Source organism: Taeniopygia guttata, chromosome 1A (genome assembly GCF_048771995.1).
Source record: "Taeniopygia guttata chromosome 1A, bTaeGut7.mat, whole genome shotgun sequence".
Lineage (NCBI taxonomy): Eukaryota > Metazoa > Chordata > Aves > Passeriformes > Estrildidae > Taeniopygia > Taeniopygia guttata.
In genome coordinates, this window is record NC_133025.1 from 37,162,554 (window position 1) to 37,182,810 (window position 20,257).

The 20,257-nt window shown below is 36.9% G+C and overlaps 1 protein-coding gene across 12 annotated transcripts in view; it reads left to right on the top strand.

The window, feature by feature from the left end:
* The window catches only part of NAV3 (neuron navigator 3), a 521,462-nt gene that overhangs the window by 101,186 nt on the left and 400,019 nt on the right, over nt 1–20,257 (top strand). The window lies entirely within an intron of this gene.

Consider the following 20,257-nt stretch of genomic DNA (forward strand, 5'->3'; position numbering starts at 1 on the left):
AGGAGAAGAAAAAAAGCTTAAAACACATTTTAGATTAAAATAAGAAAAGACCAAGTTTTTTTATTGCATAGAAAAGGAATTGGTAATCCTGTGAACTAGAGAGGCTGAGATAAGAAGTACAAAAGGAAAACAGTAATGAGCGTAGCAAATGAGTTGTTTAGGTAAGGAAAAGATCCAGGTTGTATGCAGAAGTGGCAAATGACGGATTAGGGAATAAAATAAGCCAGTTACTGGATCAAATGTTGAGGAACCTGGATCAGAACAAAGGGGTGGAAATCTAGGCTGCTTGGGAAAGGATTAGTATTGAAAAGTGATAATTGCAGTTAAAAAGGAAGACAATAAAGCTTGCACAAGAGGGGAAAAAAGGATAAAAATGAATCTGAAAAGCAAAGTGTAAAACCCAGGATTTTGTGAAACAGAATTCTACTATATAATAGAAGCCTCTTGTTTAATCCAGGAGGGGATGATGATAATACAAATGAATAATCAATTTGGTTTCAATTTTTCTCACATGGTATGTGCCTCACAATCTTTCCTGGAGGACAGAAGCAGGGGAGTCACAGTTGTGATTACAGGAAATTGATTTGGAACACTTATCATTTTCAGCTGCTGCCAGGTATGCTCCAAGGGGTAAATTTTCAAAAGTGCAACTGCAAGATGCATGTACAAAAGCTTGGGGTTTGTTTGGACAAAAATGGATTTGAGATGCATCTCTCTTCCAACGAGTTTCAGTCCTTAAATTTGCCAAGAGACCTCCCGTTCTTCCCTAGAGTTATGCATTTATTTATTTAAATGTCTGTATTTGGATAGTGGTAGGAAATTTCTATGTAACCAGTGTGAATTTTGTTTTCTTCCCTTGAGTAGGTAATTATGGTGGAAGAATAACTTTACTTGCTAATAATAGTTTGGGGAAATTTTGGCATTTTTCTTGGAATTTAGTAAAGCAATAATGCACAGAGTTAGTCTAACACTAGTAAAAGTATGTAAATAATTCTCTGATTAGAGGAGTTATCATTGAATGAATTATTCATAAGCTATTTTTCACACACAGATTAAAGCAAAATGTATTCACAATTTATTTGAAGCAATATTGGAAAATTAAAATAGGTTTGCAATTAATAACTTCAACAACTGTAGGTGTTGTTCATGATGATTTTTACTTTCTACTACAACTAATGTATGAAAAGCAATAAGTTAGGTATAGTGATCTGCAATGGAAATGTTTGTTTATGCTACAGATCTGATCTCTTCCAAGGAAACGAAACCACTGAGTCCCTTCAGAAATGTTCTATAGCATTTTCACTTTAGTGTCCAAGGTTGATACTGTTGGCTGTGTTAATCTGCTTCTTTGTGTGGAATAAGGATGAGATAGTGCAAAGTTTCAAGTAGCAAATATTCTCTTCCATTTTGCTTCACAAACAATTTCTTAAATTTATTTTTGCTACCTAAATACTTAATTCTTTTGACTTCTTCATTTTGTTTAAACTTTGTTCTTGTCAATAAAGTGAACCATGGAAGGGAAATGAACATCTGTGTATAAGTGTCTTGGTTGATTCAAGGGTGGATGCCTTTTTCAAAGGTCTCTGCTAGTCTGGCATAAGTTCTTGGTTTCAGTCCCAGATCAACTATGATGGTCCATGTTATATGGGCCATTATACACTAAACCAGACTAGAGGACCCAATCTGGCCTTTCTCAGCCTTGAGTTGTATTGACCTTGGGTAATATATATCTGTTCAATGAGAAACAGAAGCAAAAAGGGTCCAATCTAGTTTCAAATTATGAATATTAGTAAAAGAAAGTGGTTTTCATCTTTTAACAAGATGAGTATATTAATTAGAGGGATCTAACAGTAATTAATAACATTTTGAATTTTTGGTTACTGCTATTATGGCAGTAAAAGTACTAGCAGCAGATCTTGGTGCACTGACACTCCAGATTGTAATGCTATTTCATGTGAAGCTAGAAGAAAGGATATATGTAATGTTCTTGGTGTTCTTTATGTAACTTCTTGCTGCAATTCAGACTTTCCCCACTGCCATCTGATCAAACCTGACCAATTATGAAAGATGCCCAAAGAAAAGGATGCCTAATGTGGTTTTTATTTCCCAAGAGACTACTTCTTATGAGATCACTCTCTTATTTCTAGGAATTTGGTAAAACCATAGTGATTTAACAAATGCCTCTAATTCATATTTCAGTGCCTACCCACATCATATAATGCATCAAATAATGAACCAGGGTAGGAAAAGCTGCCTGATGTGGAAAATCATGTTCAGCTTTGATATTTTAGGTCTGAGTGCTAGACTAAAAAAGTATTTTGAATAACTCTTCAGGATCACTGATGTGTCACATTTGTAACCAACTTCCTCAATATGCAATCTAAGTCTGCATTTTAAAAAAGTAGTTCTTTTTCTTGTCTTTTTTTTCCTAAAGAATCACTTCCTTAGGATTGATTTCTGCTTCCTGAATAGGATATAATGCTCTTTAATAGTCTTGTTGGATATGCTTATTCAGAAATAATTATGATGCTTTCACCTTTTAGAAAGGTGAAAGATGTATTAAGGGTTAATTGAAGCGAGAAGGCAGACAAGTGTTGTCTTTATGAAAACTGGATGTACACCTTAAAGCATACATGAAACAGCACAGCTAGTGTTGTTTTCATCAGCCGAACTGTAAAATTTCCCTGTTCACTTTGGACTAATTTTTTTCTTCGCCAAAGTTCTGTAGTGAGTGGAATTGACATTGGAAGAACTATCCACAAACAAGTTAGATTTCCTTGAGCAGTCCTGATTGTTATATCTTCTTCTTATGGAAGCTCCTGCACTCCCCTGGGCCAGAGATGAGATCCTTTAAGGTGCTGCTGCCTTTGCCCATCTCGGTTCCAGAACAGGAGTGTGTTGCCCATCTCAGCAAGGGATGTAACTGGATGTTGTGAGATGTTGCACATCTCAGCAAGAGATGTAGCTTCTCTTCACTGCACAAGATATCTTGCACAGTGTTCTTAAAAATTGCCATGACTTCAATTGTTGAACATTATATTCAGGCTTGTTTTTCCCCTTAGCATTGTTACATTGTTTTGGCTGTGGCATCACACTTATCTAACTATCTCACCAGACAGAGGGCATAGCAAAAATCTCAGAAGTATTCCCAAGGCATTCACACTACATATCGACTGTGATCAGTAAAAAATTACATTATCTATTTTCTTTACCTCTGTCAGGTGGACGTTTGATTTCTGATATGGGATAAAGGCAACTTTCTCAACCCTTGATTAAGTGTCTGTTTTAAGAATTAAAGATAGTTGAGACTAAATGTCAATGGACAGAGTAACACTGGATGCAGTGATAAGGTTCAGCTTAATTTGTGGTTTAAAGACTCACTGGGCTGCATACCAGCTTCAGACTTTTAAGCAATGCAGATGTTTTGGGGGCACAAGATTCCATTTCTTAAATTTCCTATAAACTATAAAAGATCAATTAGAAGAAAATTTTCTTGAAAGAAAAATTATGATTTTTGAACAGTTTCTTTCAAATGCCAGATATTGCTGCTGCATGCTTGATAAAATACTCAGACTTTCTATGAGAGCTCTTAACTGAGAACTACACTACAGAGCACCTCATCTTGTGCAGTGGAGATAGCAATTGGCCCAGGTGACTGTGGTACCAACCAATTCTCCCATGTAACTTTTATTGTTAGTGTTTTCAATTTAAACATTATTAGAGACTTAGTATATTTTAAAATAGTCTTTCAGTTTAACATTGCAGGATAGATAATGCACATAGGTCTATCACAGCAGTGATGCTCGCTGTTGAAATCGCACAAAAAGGATTACTTATCACAGAAATATCCGAAATATTTTAATTAAATAATCATCTATTATATCAAAGTTTGAAGTTAAACAGGAAAAAAAAAGGATTCTGCAGCCACTGGCTTTTATCTCTCTGTAGAATGATGTATTGAACTATGTCCTTGAATATTAAAATAATAAATGCAGATGTGTTCCACACCCTCAGGGATTTAAATTTTGTTTGGCTTTTCTCCTTCTCCCTGCTCTTCTGGTGTTGTTTAAAACAGAACCCCCTCACCACTTAAAACCACAGGTTCATCAAGGCTGTCTTATATATTAAATCAGACTTCTAATCACTATTTTTAAGAAGTAGAAAGACATGAAGACTTAATCTCAGACCTTCTTTTTTTTCCCTCCAAACTACATGATAATAGATTAGTACAGTCGTGTGCTTTAGTTGAGAATACAGCTAAAAGTTGTAAAAAAGTACCTTTGAAAAGTACAAAAAGTATTATCTTCATGGTTTGTTGTAAACTATTATAGGAGGATTAAGGGACAGTAAAAGTTTATTTATCAATTCAAAAGATTACTGAAGTTAAATTTCCATCCATATCTTTGTGTTCAGGAAATATCTTGAAGTGTTTATATGTTGTTAGCATACAATAAAGGTTACTTTGTTTAAGGCAAATTTTTATGAGAAGTGTTTTTGTAGCTATTAGAAGCACTTGTGACTGTACTTCAGGCCTAAATTCACGTTTAATACTGACAACTGTAATTTCTCCAGCAATCTTTGCCTTTGGAAAATTTCAGTTCCTACTTACAGGATACTTCTGATGGTCCCTCCCTTATTTACTTCATTGTTTGAGTGTCTCCATTACTAACTGCATAATTTGCTGAAGATTTCCCATATTGGGTAACAGAATTTCCTTTCATGAGTTACTTTCCTTCACATTTTAGATAAATCTACTGAGAGTCTGGATTTGTTTAGCAGGTGATTTGTCCAGACTTTTCAGTGTCCTTGCAGAAGTAAGAGCAGGTGAGTTGGTGCAGGTCCCAAACCATGGATTTGCCCATCCAATGCATCTGTTAAGCACTGAAGCACACAAATGTCTCCAGGTGAAATACATATCTACAAGAACATCTCTTATTGAACATTTTTCTTCTAATAACAGTTGAAGTTATCAAGATGAAATATATTGACAGAAATCAGGTTTTTTTTTCCTGTGTATGGCCTGTAATTCATATTAGAAACCCTCAAACCCTCACCTATTTTTAGCCTTTGGGAGGTGATCTAGTGAGTTTATGTATGATTCATTTTTCCAATTACATTGCTTCTGCTTCCTGTAACTACATGTCGCACTTCTTAAAATAACAATTAAAGAAACTTAAGAGAAAAAAAAAAAACCCAACCAAATAAAAATGGTAAATTAACAGGTATTCCTGTCAGCATGTGATTAACTTGATCTACATTGAATTTCAAGTGTTTATGTAGAAAACGTTTGGTTCACATATTGTAAGTTAATCCTGTGTGGCTAAAACATTTATTTGTCTGCGTTTTTGCTTTTGAACAAAATATTGTCAAAGTGAACAATAGTTCTTAGCTACTTTTTGTGGCATTTGCTAGGCCAAACAACTATCCCTGAATGACTGTTACTGTGAAGATTATCTTGTTCTCTAGTTTGTCCCAGTAAGGAAATGATAAAGCTCAACTGGCACTGGGTATGCCTGTTAGCTCTGTAACCTGTAGTTGGGTTGAATGCTTAACCACAAGAAAAGTAAGAAAACAAAATTAATAGCAAGGATATTTTATGATTTAAAAACCCACAAAAAGAAACCTAATGTAAAACAGCAAAAAGTCAAAGGAACAGAAAAAAAATGAACAAAAGTCACGTAAAAGTAAGATTTGTTCTAGTTTGGACTTAATTTAGGTTCATATGCTAACTAATTATCTGGAACACTTCCATGTGGGGAGATTCTTTTATTAGGAATTAATACTTTTTTCCCCTGTATTACATATTCCTCTCCCCACCCCCCCCCCAATTAAGTGATTCAGACAAGGTTAGGTTCCTTTAAGAAAAATAATTTTGAACTTCTGTCATTTCAGTTCTTAATTTAGTGTTCTGCATAATTCCAAAAGCAGGGATTTTCATTACTGTCATGATTGCCAAACCACCACAGTAAGATGTGACTTTGCTGTGATCTCATTAATAGAATAGAAATCAGGAATTGACAGAGTGCATATGGTTAATTCCGGTTGTTGTTCCTTGGGACTACAGAATGATTTAGCTGATTAGCTGCTGCCTCATAGCTCAAAAGAGGTGGAAAATCCAGTTCCAGCAGGGGAGCCCACTAGGATGCTGCAGAATGGGAGGGAAATTGCAGTCAAAGCTGGAAAACAAAATGTGGGGTTTGTAATTCTGTCAGACAAACAAATAAGGACTGTTGGGCAGAAAGGAGAGATGCATTCGGAGCATTTATGGTGGGCTACTGAAGGAAAGAGAAACAGACATGATCCCTTTCTGCCATTGCACCGATGCTTTGTAGAAAGGCTTTCAGGGAAGACATCGCCTCTCATTCTCTTCTCTTCTTGTCAGATGTAGCAGTGATAACCCATTTTTATTTTGCTGCAGAAGGCAGTTAAGTGGCTCATGGTGGTGTGCAGTGGAAGAAACTATTATGAGAGTGGTGTGCAGTGTCCCATTGCTCATCCTCCCCATACTGTGCTGCAGCTGGTGTTAGACATCTCCTCCACCCCATGCACCTTCAGTTCCCAGTTATTCCTCAAAAGCTGTGTCCGCCAAAGTGGTACCAAAGACTAGGACTTGGCAAGCTGACACAGAAGATGTGGAGCACAAGGTGTGAGAGCTTGGGGCAGGATGGGAGCCAAGGCCTGGACAGGCCTGTGTCTTGCTGGGCATTGGTAGGAATGTGACAGCTTGTACACACTTACAGTGCCCTCACTAATGCCAGTGTCTGGTGTGTGTATCTGCACACTTCCTTATGGAGTGTTTCTGGGTTGCTGCTGCAGTCTCAGTGCTCATCCCTGCAGCACTGTTGGAAGCAGGTGCCAGTCTGCTGTAAGTGCAGTTGGCCCTGCTGCATGGAATGGCAGCAAGAACTACTTTCCTCTTTCTCTTTTCTCTTTGTCTCATCTTGTAAGTAGGCACTGCAATTCAAAGTTAAAAACCTGTATTGTGTCCAGAGGCGGACAACAAAGCTATTGAATGGTCCTGAGTACAAGTCTTACGAGGAGTGGCTGAGGGTGGTGGGGTAGTTTAATCAGGCAAAAAGGAGGGCTCTCTACACCTGCCTGAAGAGCCTGTAGCCCGGCGGTGATCAGTCTTTCCTCCCAGTATACTAGCTATAGGACAAAAGGAAATAGCCTCAAGTTGCAACAGGGGAAGTTTATACTGGATGTTACGATAAATTTCTTCACCCAAAGGCTGCTCAAATATTGGACCAGGTTGTCCAGGGAAGTGGTTGAATCACCATACCTGGAAAGTGTTCAAAAGACATGTAGATGTGGTGCTCAGAGACATGGATTAGTGGTGGGCTTGGTACTGCTGGGTTAATTATTGGACTCCATGATCTTGGAGATCTTTTTCTACCCTAATGATTCTGTGGTTCCAAAAAGGCTAGCTGCAACCTTCTAAAATACAGATCATGAATCCACATTGTAGATTGTTAACCAGCTAGGTTTGGTATCTTATTTACCTTATTTATTCAAACCAGGTTTTGGTTGTTTTTTTTCTTTTGTTTTTTAATTTCTGAGTATTTAAAAATTCATTTTTGGTGTTGACACATAAACCATTATTGTTGTTACCTTAGGTGCTCTTGGTCACAGCCAAGTGCTTTTATACCCGCTCTTGCCAGGCTGTGAATGCGGGGAAATTTGAGTTATTCTGCCCAATGAAATAAATTTTTATTCCTTAGATTTTCACTGTGCCACTTCTGAATTGTTGCAACTGACTCAGAATGTGTTCTAATTAGGGAAACTATTTCTGTTTAGTTCACAATTGATCTGTATCTGAAACATGGAGAATGCAGTGAAATTTATTCACCTTGTGTGTGAACAGCAACACTATAATGAAAGGAAATGAGTTTCTGTTCAGAGGTATGAAGAGAGGAAAAGTAGCTCTTCCTAGTAATGCACTGTGGTTAAAAGCAAACATATTTACTGTCTGGCTTTGTTAAAATTGCATGACTACATAAAAAGGTGTTTGAAAATTCAATTTTTTTTTCTCCTCCTTTTTAGATACCTCCCATATTACTAAATTGAGAGCTGTATTGCTAGCCTGTAGCTGTAGGAAGTAATTGCTTTAAGTGATCTTGTGTTCTAAATTTGGCCTTTTATTAGATTTGAGTAAAATGCAGTATTTCAGAGTAATTAATCCGTTTGTGTCGAGTTTATTCTGGGGACTATAGCCATATTTTAAAAAAGAAGCTATGAGGTCATAAGACTTTTATAAAATAGGCCATTGATGGAAAAAGCATAGGATGAAGCAGCATTCATGTAGGCAGTGTTGGGAGTGGATTTTGGCACAGAAGCGGTACCCACAGCGACTGTGAAGATCAGCGCGTCTTCCATTACGCTGTCTTGGAGCACTGCTTGGTAAGGAGGTATCAGCTGCTAGTAATCAGGTATTGACACTTCCAAAATTCAGGGGTTTTTGGTACTGAGAACTTAAAAAGTCTGTGGCTTTAGTTATTGTCGTCCATATAGAGGAATCTTAGCAGAAGTGGTTAAATTGTTCTCCCATGTTCTTTGTTCTCTGTCTCTGTGAGCAGTATTAGTAGTTATTTGTTGAGTCTAGTCTGACGATAGCAAATGATGGTAGTGAAAGAATCACAGAGTAGTCTGGTACTACAGTCAGTCATGCAAAAAATGACTTGTGAAAGGGCATTGGAACATCTAAATATTCTGTATTTGTGTTTTGAGGGGTGTCCTAGCTTATAGTGAGTAGTGTCAGGTGGTGTTGTAGCTAAATGGCTGTTATCCTGTTATATTTAGACAGACCTGTAATTAAGCACTTCAATATTGGGCTACTTAACAGGAGGAGAATTAAAAAAACCCTAAGAATTTGAGAGAATTTTTTATTCCACTCTTTGCTTTCTTATGTACAAACCCTTTTTCAGATTTAAATTTTGCTGGTAGTTTAACTTTCTCCCCTTGCCTGATCCTTTCTTCCTGGGCCTCTCACTTTGGTTAATATGAAAGCAGTTTTTTCCTGTTTTGTCATTTTCTTAAAAAGCCTTGGTGATTTTAAGCCTGTCTTTGCCAAAATCAATCTGTGTGATTTACTCAGTTACTCTATTTTTAGATTTCTTCCTGCTCTGTGGGAGATGCAACAAGCAGAACCCTCATTTCTATGCAGAATCATAAATTCTGTAGCATTTCTAGTGCATATATTCCAAGTCAGGCAGAACAGGGAATTGTACCTTTGCCTGCTACATCCAAGCTTAAAGTTGGGCTCAGCAGGACGCAGACATATGTTTTTCTTATTTCCTCCGGCTACGTTTGGGTATCAGTGCTGGATGAATACAACCAGCTTCAGAATCTGAGAATTGTGGGGACTTGGTTGTCTTCTGGCACTTCCCTCAGAGCTGAGGCTACCTTACAGAGGCGTTTTAGGTATTTTGGATCCTACGGGAAGGGGAGAAATTACTGATATGTAGAAGGACTTGCAGACTTTGACAGGGAAAAATTGAAATGCCCCAGAGACTTGAGAAGTAACAGGGCGCTGAAATGTGGACGAAGTGTTTTGTGTGATTAGATACTTGTAAGTCTCTGCAAATCTTGTTCTCCCTGTAAATGAATGTCTTAAGTAGCCTGAGGTGATGATTTCATGCATAGAGTATATTTGTCCATGATTTACTGAGTACTGCTAAAATTCTCAGAAAGGAGACGTAGCACTTTATTTTGTAGCACTTAGCCCATGAAATCATGGTCTTGAGTAGAATCTCATAGCAGTACCACAGAAAAAAATATATATTAATAACTCTTAACCAAAAAAGCATTGTAGTTGATGCTTTCCAGACCAATGGAGAAAATGTTATCCCAGAATGCAGTAGAGAAATCCTGGTGATTTCAGTAGAAGCCATTTCTTGCCAATGCCATTTAGAATTGCAGACTTACAGCTTCTTTGAATTAAGCTGTGTAAATACAGTTTTAACTCGCATTTATTGGAAATGCTTGCACCCAAGAACCTGTAGAACTATTGAACAGCAAATTATTTTTTGGTTATTGTTGTAGCAGATAAAATGATTACCCACTTACGCTTACAGAGTACTAATCAGTCTTGAACGTGTGAGCTACAGAAGTACGTTTTAAAGGCCCAATTAGGAGCAAACATTAATGTCTATGAAACATCCTTCATATCTAAAGCCCTTCACAAATTTGAATACTAGCTTAGTCTGCTCCTGGGTTTGGTTTTCACAGCCAGAGCTATCCTTAAGACGTGAAATGGTGTGTAATTCAGATCCTGAATTCTACAATTTGTTGTTCCCAAATATCATATAACTTGTTCCTAAGGGAATTCCTGGAAGCTTGTGCCATGGAAATGTACACTATGTAGGTTCACATTTCAAGCACTTTTGGAAAGCTTTTACAAGTATCTGATGGCATGAATTCACAACTGCTGGTTGCTGTAACTTTTGAACAAGTAGAGTTAGTTTGGTGCTCCATATGATATTCTGTTTATGGGAAATCTGTAATACATGCTCAAAGAGAACCAGAAATATTTCTGAGATATTTTTCCTCATATTTTCTTTTTAGTTGATTATTTCATTTGGAAGATAGCTCTGTAGCAGGTTAAGTGCAGTTGTTTTCTGACTATGCTGCTTCATGGTTCTGTTTCAGTTTAAAGTCTGAACTGAAGGAAGAGCTATATTTTTGGCAGTCTCCCTGTGTTAATTGAAGCAACTGTTTAAAGATGCAGTTCCACAGCACAAAAGGCATTGGACTTTCTGGTGGAAAGGCTGAATAAGCAAACCTGAATGTGTCTGCAGTAATCATTGTGATCAATTTCTGTGCTTGCTGAAATGACAAAGGTTAGATTAGCATTGGGTTCTGCCACAAATTGCAGCTTTGCAACAGGACTTAGTAATATGTGCCTCCTGTCTGTCTGTCACACTATTTGATACATGTCAGGCTCTTGCATAATCTTTTAATTGAATAAATAGGGCACTTGAAAATGTGTTAGAGAGAATAGTCACTCTACACACAGGCAGAGTGGTCGACTTGGTGGTTAATCAGCCTCTTTCCCGTTTTTATTAGACTGTGGTTTGCCCTATATATGTATAGCTTTACTATCAAAATACATTCTATTGTTGTAATTCATGTGCAATTACAGTTGAGTGATTTAATAATATCCTCATACAGAAGATGTTTTCCTTCTCTGCTCCATAAAAGGAAATTTTTGAGCTAGATTGAAACTGGTTTGTTTTTACATACAACAGTGCTTTCTGTTCACTTGATCACATGCTTAGTTTTAAAGAAATTTCTGTTTGCAGGTGTCACAATGCTTCAGTCCTGTGAAAGGTGTTTTGCAGGCTACAAAGTCCTCTGAGGATTGGTTGCTTAAGGCCCTTTTCACGTTCTTTCTTTAAGCTTCATTGCAGATCAATTCATGAAACAGACAGAGTAACAAACCTTTAGCTCCTAATTATAGTTCTATCAACTAAAGGGTTATTTTTGAGAAGAACAGAATGCAAGTGATGAACCCTGTTTTGTGCAGAGCCACCATTACATGCAAAGTTTTATTTGTGCAATTGTAGTGCTTGTATATTTGTGTATCTACTTACATCTGCAGACAGAAACAGATCAGTTGCATTTTCTGTTTTTTAAAAAATACGTGGCTCCAACATGAATCATATTTTATGGATGAAGTTCATTTGCATTACGCTTAATTTTTGTTCATTTGCCGACCATTATCATTGTAATTTCCTGAAAATTACAGTTTAGTCAAGAGGGACTTGAGGATGAAGAATAGAGGGGTGAATGAATGCAGCATGGATGCTACTGTTCCAGCCATCTGCTGTAGATTTATCCTGGGCGTTTCCACTCTGAATCAGTACTGTCTACCCTGTGATCCCATCCAGTCTCTGACTACAGAACTGCAGGGAGAAATCCCACTTTTGCATACATCTGGGCTTTTCAGGGTTAGGTAGCTTTGTCTGGTGTCCAGTGGTACACCAGTCTGAGCTCCAAGGTTGCCCTACGTCTGTCTTTCAGTGTGGACATGTTCTCTTACATGAGCTTCTAAAATTTTGGTCATGATTCATCTTCTTGGAAAGAAGCTGCTTGCCCTTCAGAAAAATAAATTTCTTGATATAATAGAAAGGAAACAGACTTGAACTTTCTGCTTGTGTCAGGACACACCAGGAACCTGTCTGTTCTGCTGCTTGGATAGTGGGATGTAACCTCTTGGAGGTGGACAAAGTGTGGAATTGCTTATGAATGCCATGTTTGCTGCAGTAGGCGCATGCATTTTTGCAAGGAATTATTGCTAGGGAGCACTTTGGTTAGTGACATTGTGTCCACAGATATTTTTTTTGTTTTGTTTTTGTTTTTTTTTTTTTGTTTTTTTTTCTCTGCTAGGGGTTTTGCAGAAACTGAACTTGCACATCAGATTTCAGGTGCAAGTCTGGTCTCCTGCCAACAATTTCTATCCCTTAAGGGGGCAGAAAGAAATTCAACCATAATATCTTTATTTTAAGGGATAAAGGGGAAGTACCTCAAAACCAAGAAGCTTTTTAGTATACCTAAAAGAATAAAAATAGCAGATATTTTATCAGAGTCCAAAAATACGTGATTATCTTTGGAATTGCAAGCTTATCTCTAAAGTTAGTTGTGTAGCTGCCATGTTCTTAGAAGTTGGTTATTTTCCTGTCACATTCACTGAGAATTGCCCTTTGTAATTTTATTTTTTCTTTAGTCTAGCAAATGTTTTGATGCAACAAACACAATAAAGCCAACTTCAAATATCACAATAATATAGCATTTTGCCACTGATCACTGTTATGGATTTCCCCAGTTTTTGCCATGTAGCATTTACTAATTTGTTCTTGTCAAGCCTCTTCTCCCAAATTTTTCATATTTTCTTAATGTCATTAAATGTTTTCTAAATGACACAATGGAATTCTATTGTAATAGAAAACTATTATCTTGATTAACATACCTGATTAAGTTGTATTCTTGGTCTTCCACTTTGTCGGATTTTTCATTTCTAAAAATTTTCATGATTTTATAGATCTACTTTTGACATATTAACACTTCTTTTGCATGTGATGTAGAAGCTGAAGGTAATAATAACTGTGAGAGCAAACACGTATCTTGCAGGGAAATTTAATATTTTATATCTTTCAGTTAGGAAAAAACCCCAAGTAATGTATTTTTTATCTATATGGAAAGAAGATGTGTTTCAACTTCTTAATTTTGACTGTGTTATTTGACAGTTGGGGATTAGTTTATTTTTATTTTCATGATAAAAGCAAGCTCCTATGAAGTTTTATTGCAGCTGGCTATTTTTGGATCTGTACAAATCCTTGCTGCTTCTAGCAAATATATAATTGATTACAAATAAATGCTATCATAGAAAATGACTATGATAAAGAATAATTGAAATCTAGGTGGCCAAGAAAATATTGAGTAAAGAAATAAACAACTTTTCAAAACTTGAAACAAAAGCATACCAAAACAGTTATCAAATCTACGTTGGAAGACTCACAAAATTGCTCAGATTCGAATTTCTTAATGTAGAATTTTCAATCTTTTGTAAAATTCAACTTACTTTAATTGCTTTTGTCCAAGTTCTTGTTCATTTATGTGGTTTGTCATGTAGTGCAAGCACTTATTAGAGCTGTCTGGCCTCAGATATTCTGCAGGTAAAGTAACACATCAAAACTGCTGAGCCATGTCAAGAGTAACTGATTCTCATGATAACTAAATGATTTTTTTTTTATGTGCTTTCAAATGAGAGCAGTAGTTTAGCTCGGGGAAAGAGGCATTAGTGTAAGTATAAAGCTAAATGCTATTATAAGATTCAGGAACTTTTAACTTATTTCCTAATAAGAAGAATATTCTTTAATCAGCAGAAATACGTGCTGAGATATGCATGTGTGCCTTCTCTTTAGCCCACTTTCTTGATTTTTGCCTTAAGGGTTCCTAAGAAGTATTCGTCCATTTCATGCAGACTAAACACTCCTTTGCAACAACATCTTTTCCATGCAAAAACCTTTCTTTGTCTGCCTCCTTAGCAGCATTTTTTTTTCAAATGTAAATATATAAATAAAGAAAGCCTAAGGGGAAAATAAGACAAAGTCTCAGAATTATTAATGCCAGCTATATCCCTATAGCAACATGAAGGTAGAGAAACCAAGTAGGATATGTAATCTGCTAGGAGAGGAGTTGTATTTCTTGCTTTAGCTTAACTCTTGGGTAGTCTTTTCAAATTCTTGCAAACTGTAGCCGAGAAAAGACCCTGGTCCTAGCACAGGTTATGCTGGTGACAGCAAGGACAGCTCATAAGCACTGTCTTCCTCAGCAGCTTCAGTCTTGTACTCTATTGTCACACGGTTCTCCGTGAATTGTCACACTGAATCTCAGTGCACTGTTTTGTTCTGCAGGTGCAGATTAAGAGCTGGCAAACTGTTGCACAACTCAGGTGGGGGGGGGAGTCTGCACTGCTGCTCTAGGCTTTATGCAAGAACTTGGGAGAGGCATCTGTTCCTTGAGACTCCAGCAATGAGGTTGTTAGGACTTCTGTCTCATGATTATTTGAGAACAGTGAATGTTTTAGAGCAACTATAATGCAGGGGAGTGTTATAGATATATGAAATGCAGAAGAACATGGAAATTTGTTTGTGCCCTTATTTTCAGCTGATTGTTGGGCCTGTTACTTTTGATGTCCTGTATCCCAAGTAAACTCTAAAAGGAATCCTCCCAAAGCACCAATTATCATTTCTCTTTCCTACAAATACATGTGTAAACATGTAGTGACTTTTTTGTTTTGAATGGCAGCAATCACTTGTGACAGTAATTGCTGCTTATGGTTTCTTATAAATGTATAAGAAGTCATTTATATGCTTAATTATATAGAAATATAACATTGAAAAGTGTGGTCTTTTTCAAATTGTAGCTTGGAGCTGATGTGTCTAATTGGTGGGGAAATACAGTAATAGCTAAAAATGTGTAATTAATAAGTCTGAGAATCTGTAAAGACATTCTTTCAAACAAATAATTTTCTGTTGGGAATTTTGTTTTCACTTTTGTTGTTGGATTCTTCCCTAGTAGAGATCATGTGAAAATGTGCTGGTTTACCCTGGTATGAGAGCAACTCTGAGTATATAAATGCAGTTTTGTGCTTAGCTGAAAATAAAAGAGCTAAGCATTATTCTCAAATAGTTCACTGAACAATTAATATGAATTTTTAAGTACTGATATCTTGTAAGAATATAAACAGATACTCTTCTTTATTGGAGCTATGAAGCACCATCCAACCCCAGTATGTTATGAGCAGTAAATGAATAACCTTTTTACTAGAATAATGCTATTGTTTACAACTTAATTTTTTTACATGCTTCTTGATTTCAAAGTAAGCTGTCACAGGCTGCTCTGTGCCTATAAAATGGATATATGCTATGAAAAGACACAACTCTATCCTGGTAACATGACTTCATTGTTACTGGTAATTTTTGGAATGTTTATGGCAATACAGAGCTGTCATTTTCTCCGTTTTCTTTGTTACATTTATTTGATAAACTTCTGATACTAGTAGTGGGTTCCTTACACTTTTTCCCACTGGAACTAGTGAAGAATGAATTGTTCTATGATGATATTCTGAAATGTATATACATTTGGGATACTGCACCACATCTGACTTTCCTTCAAAATAATTTTCTTTTATTTTATCATATGTCTATAGTGGAGATGGGAAAGGAGGAGGGAGAGAAACAGTCCAGATTGAAATGCAAGTCTCTGTGTAGGCTTTTAATTAATTTCCCAAGAGAATGGTATTGCAGAAAGGATGGAAGAGAAATGCTGCTAATGGTCCTATTTGTGACACAGGGGGATGTAGTGATGAACTTATAACCTGCAAACAAAACGGTGGCCTTTTCCTAGGGATGAGCCACTTTTTGCGAGCTGAATTTTGTGTTTACTATAATCAAGATCCCAAATGGAAAAATCCTCCTCATCCCAGCCTGGGGCTGAATACTCTATCCAAAGAGCAGATTGACTCCATAGTCAGAGCAGCTAGTGGCCAAGCAATAGAGATTTTGCATATCACGAGAAGAGATTCTGTGATTCATCAGTGTAGTCACAGAACTGGTGCTGGCAGCAGAGAGCAGTCCTTAGATGCCCTTGTGGGGAAAAAGAAGTGGAGACAGTCTTAGGCATGCAGGGTTGTGTCAGGTAAACTGTTGAACTGCTGCCTTGCTGCCTGTGGTCATGTGACAGGGTTTGATTTTCTGTTTTTCTGTTTGTTTTGGAGCTTTTTACCATTGCAAGAATAAAACTGTTGAAACAACTTGATTCATAACTGCACTTAAGGTTATGAGTCATGTGTTAGGAATAAACAATACCAGTCCTTCAGGCTCTGTGTTGTGCATTGTGCTACTTAATTTTTCAGCTCTGTAAATATTTCAGTCACTTCATGCTAAATGGCTGTTTTCCCTTCTTCCTGTGACCTTAGCATTTATAATCAAATTAAGTTTTCCAGGGTGGTTTTGTCAAATTGATCTGGATGTTGGAGTCTCCACGATGTTTATCTTTGAGGCTCTTTGAGAAAACACCATTTGTTGCAGTGTCTAATACTAGCTGCTTTGAGAAGAGTAATTGGTAATATTAGGAGTCTCCAAGGAGGAAAAGTATAAATATGCCATAGTCCAGGTTGGCACATGGACTTCTGAAGGACAAAAGCTGTGGGGAGGGTATGGAAGAAGCATCAGAGTGAACAGCTCACTGCCCACAGAGTCTGGGAGGTACAGACTAGGTGTGTAGGCTCTTGTGCAGCAGAGCTTAGGCTGAGCTTTGAAGGAGTATCTGATAAGGCTTACCACCAACTGAAAACAAAGTAATTGTACTTATTTTCCTAAAGAATGTTTTTGGCAGTATCAAGAAAAAAATATCAATCTGATATGAAAATATATGAGGTGCTGGAGGAAAGTTTCATCTTTTTCTATGGGTTTTCTTTTTCTATGGTTTCTATGGGTTTCTGGAATAATCTTTCTGCTGAGATGGGCTCTAGTCCTCTGTTTTCAGACACAAAGGAGGATCATAAGCAGCTCTATGTATGGTGTTCTTCTGTTTCCTGAAGCGTGAGGAGACTGATAGTCAGACAGGACATCACTGGCTAACTCCAGGTGTGCTGTGGCAGTAGCGCTGTGTGCTTGGGTGGTGTACAAATCCCATGTCATTGAGTAATGGCAATAGCAGTGTAGTGATGTGAAAAGAATTTCTGTGCTTCAAAATGATCAGTCCTGTGCTAAGATAATACATCATAAGACCTGTTAATAGACTTCTTTAAAGCCTTTCAAGAGGTAATTCAAACTGTTAGATCAAAAACCAATGGGCAAAGATGTTGGTATTTTTCTTCTGAACTTTTCTTGACAGGTAACCTGTCCTCAGCTGTGTGCATTGACAAAGGCAAATAAAGCAATGAGTCTTTACATATGTTAGGCCTTTAAAAATAAATGTTTATGGATGCTCTGCAAGCACAGCTGCATGATGAAAATATGGCTTACAAGAGAGTTGGATGGTGCTAGAGACTTAGCGGATCAAGTCTCTAGTCTTTTTGCTGGAGAAGTAATCTATTCTGTACAGGTCAACAGGCCCTAGAGAAATGATGCAGATATATTGAGGAGAGGACAGAATGGGAAAAATTTCTTTCCTAAGGGGGAACCGCAACTCATGAAGTCAGGACTGAATAGTTTTCCATGCAGCAATAAACAGACTGTCAAATCATCCAGTAGTGTGTTTCTCACCTTTTCTGAAGAAGCAGTATTTCAGAATGAAGCAAATTACATTTAATACATACGTTCAATAACTTTATGTAGCGTGTGTCCCTGAATTTCTCATAAAAGATACTAATAAAAAAATTACAGTTTTATAGTATCTTTAATTTTCTTTATTTAATATGTTTTGGTGTGGTCACTACTTCACTGTCAGAAGCTGTATTATCTCATCTTCCTCTCATTATATATTTCATTTGGCCAATTTAAGATGCCAGCTCTTCTGCCAGCTCTCTGTTTTTGTTAGATCTGAAAATTTAATAATCCGGCGAGAGTATGTTGTTAATTAGCGTAGTCTTTTTCAAGACTACCTATAGAATCTATACTTAAAGCAAGCCTACTGGTACAGATGTATTAATTAAGTTTTTTAAACCTAATTCTGGTAACTCTTGCTTCAATTATAACTCAGACTATTAGTTTTCTGCTAGGAAGATCTGTATAATAACCCAGCAAATGATGGATCAGTTGATTTATTGAAAACCAAGGGCAGATTTTTTAAAAAGATACTTTTAAAGGCAGTAAAAGAAAGGATGCCCAGTAGTAAAGAGCTTGAACTTTCGGGGTTTAGTGTGTTTTCCTTTTTTTTTTTTTTTACAGCTGTGTTTCTAGATATCTCTGTTCTTGATCATCTATTTCTGCTGGTATGGATGCTCATTTGCTTTCTTTCCTTGTGAAGTTTCTGATGTACTGAAGCTTTATTTAGCCATTGCAGTCTGCTTTGATGCACTTGCTTCAACATTATATTAGATACTGAAAACTTTCTGATCTTAAACAGCTTGTCTATTTTCACTACAGAGTATGTCAAACTAATCCAATGGAAGTATATTTACACTTATACTACCTTATTTATGAAGTCAGAGATTAGTGGTTTTAAAGTTTAATTTTTTTCCTATTTTAGTAATTAAAAATGATGGGAATATTCTCCGTTACCAATATTAAGTTACTCATCACTAAGTCATTGTAATTAATCTCCTAAAGAATCAAAATACCAATAGACCTCTACGTGGCAGTAAATATTATGGATTAGAGCATTATTAGAGAACAATAAATATTATGGATTAGAGCATTAGTGTAGCAGAGCACTAGTGTAGCATAGGATAGTAAGTGCTAAGTCCAATTCTACTCTGCTTTCCGGAGATGGGAGTATGATAAAGATAAAACAGTTGAGTTGAAAAAAAGATACTCGGGGAGACCCTGTCACTCTCTACAACTCCCTGTAAGGAGGTTGTAACCAGGTTGGTCTCTTCTCCCAGGCAACCAGCAAGAGGACAAGAGCACACAGACTTAAGTTGCACCAGTGGAGGTTTAGGTTGGACAACAGCAAGAAGTTCTTCACAGAAAGAGTGATTGGACATTAGAATGTGCTGCCCAGGGAGGTGATGGAGTCACCGTCCCTGGAGGTGTTTAGGGAAAGACTGAATGCGGCATTCAGTGCCATGGTCAAGTGGAAAATATTGTGTAAGGTAATAGATTGGACTCAATGATCTCAAAGGTCTTTTCCAACCTAGTTGATTCTGTGACCAGTTGCCAATTTAAGAACCTTTCAGAAAAGTAATTTTCTGAGGTTTTAGTAATAAGTTTCAGACAGCTTTTTGATCTCCCTTTTCTTATTCATTTTCCTGCAACTATTACATTATATAAGAACAGTCTGATATTTGATGGCCTGGTTGGAGTGCAGGAGTGCATAACACAGATTTTGTCTCTGTGGCTGAATTTTAGGAAGTAGAGCTAAGTGGAATATGAACCTCATTATTCTGCCTCTACAGTTTACATATTGCATCATCAAAGGGCAGATTGAATGTCAACAGGCAATATGATGAAGGCATAATAAATGTTTTACAGCACTATCAGTGATGACTCTGGAGATTTTGATGACGAGGGTGGTAATTTCTCTCTCAAGAATTCGTAACAGACTCGAATGAAGTTGCATTCTCCTTCAAAGGAAGTATAATAAGATGTAGACATTCTAAAATTTGCTTATTTTAAAAACCCTAAAAAACTAACAACAACAAAAACCCCAACACCTTAGGAGTGTGAGATTTATTAATTTTCTAATCCTATGTATTAGAAATATAGCATGGTAATGGAAGCATTTATAGAATAGAAAGAAGCTGTAAATAAAGGTGATGAATAGGCACTGAGTGTGTTATTTCATTTGTTTTGTTTTCATGGTTCATGAGAAAACTATAGTGACAGTTGGAGTCATCTAATCCTGCATTTTAGTATTGTAGTATAGTACAGTCGAAACAGGTAAGGCTTACCCTGAAAGGTAAAGTCATAGAAGTGTAGGTTGATTAGGCTGGGAACAGATTAGCTGGCTCACAATTTCATTAAATAAATTGTATTTTCTGAAGAGATCTGAAGGAAACAATTGTAAGGGAGTGTTGGTGGCAAAACAGGGGAAAGCTAACGTAAGATGAAACTGAAGAAGTGGGCACATTGAAGCAAAAAAATTATGT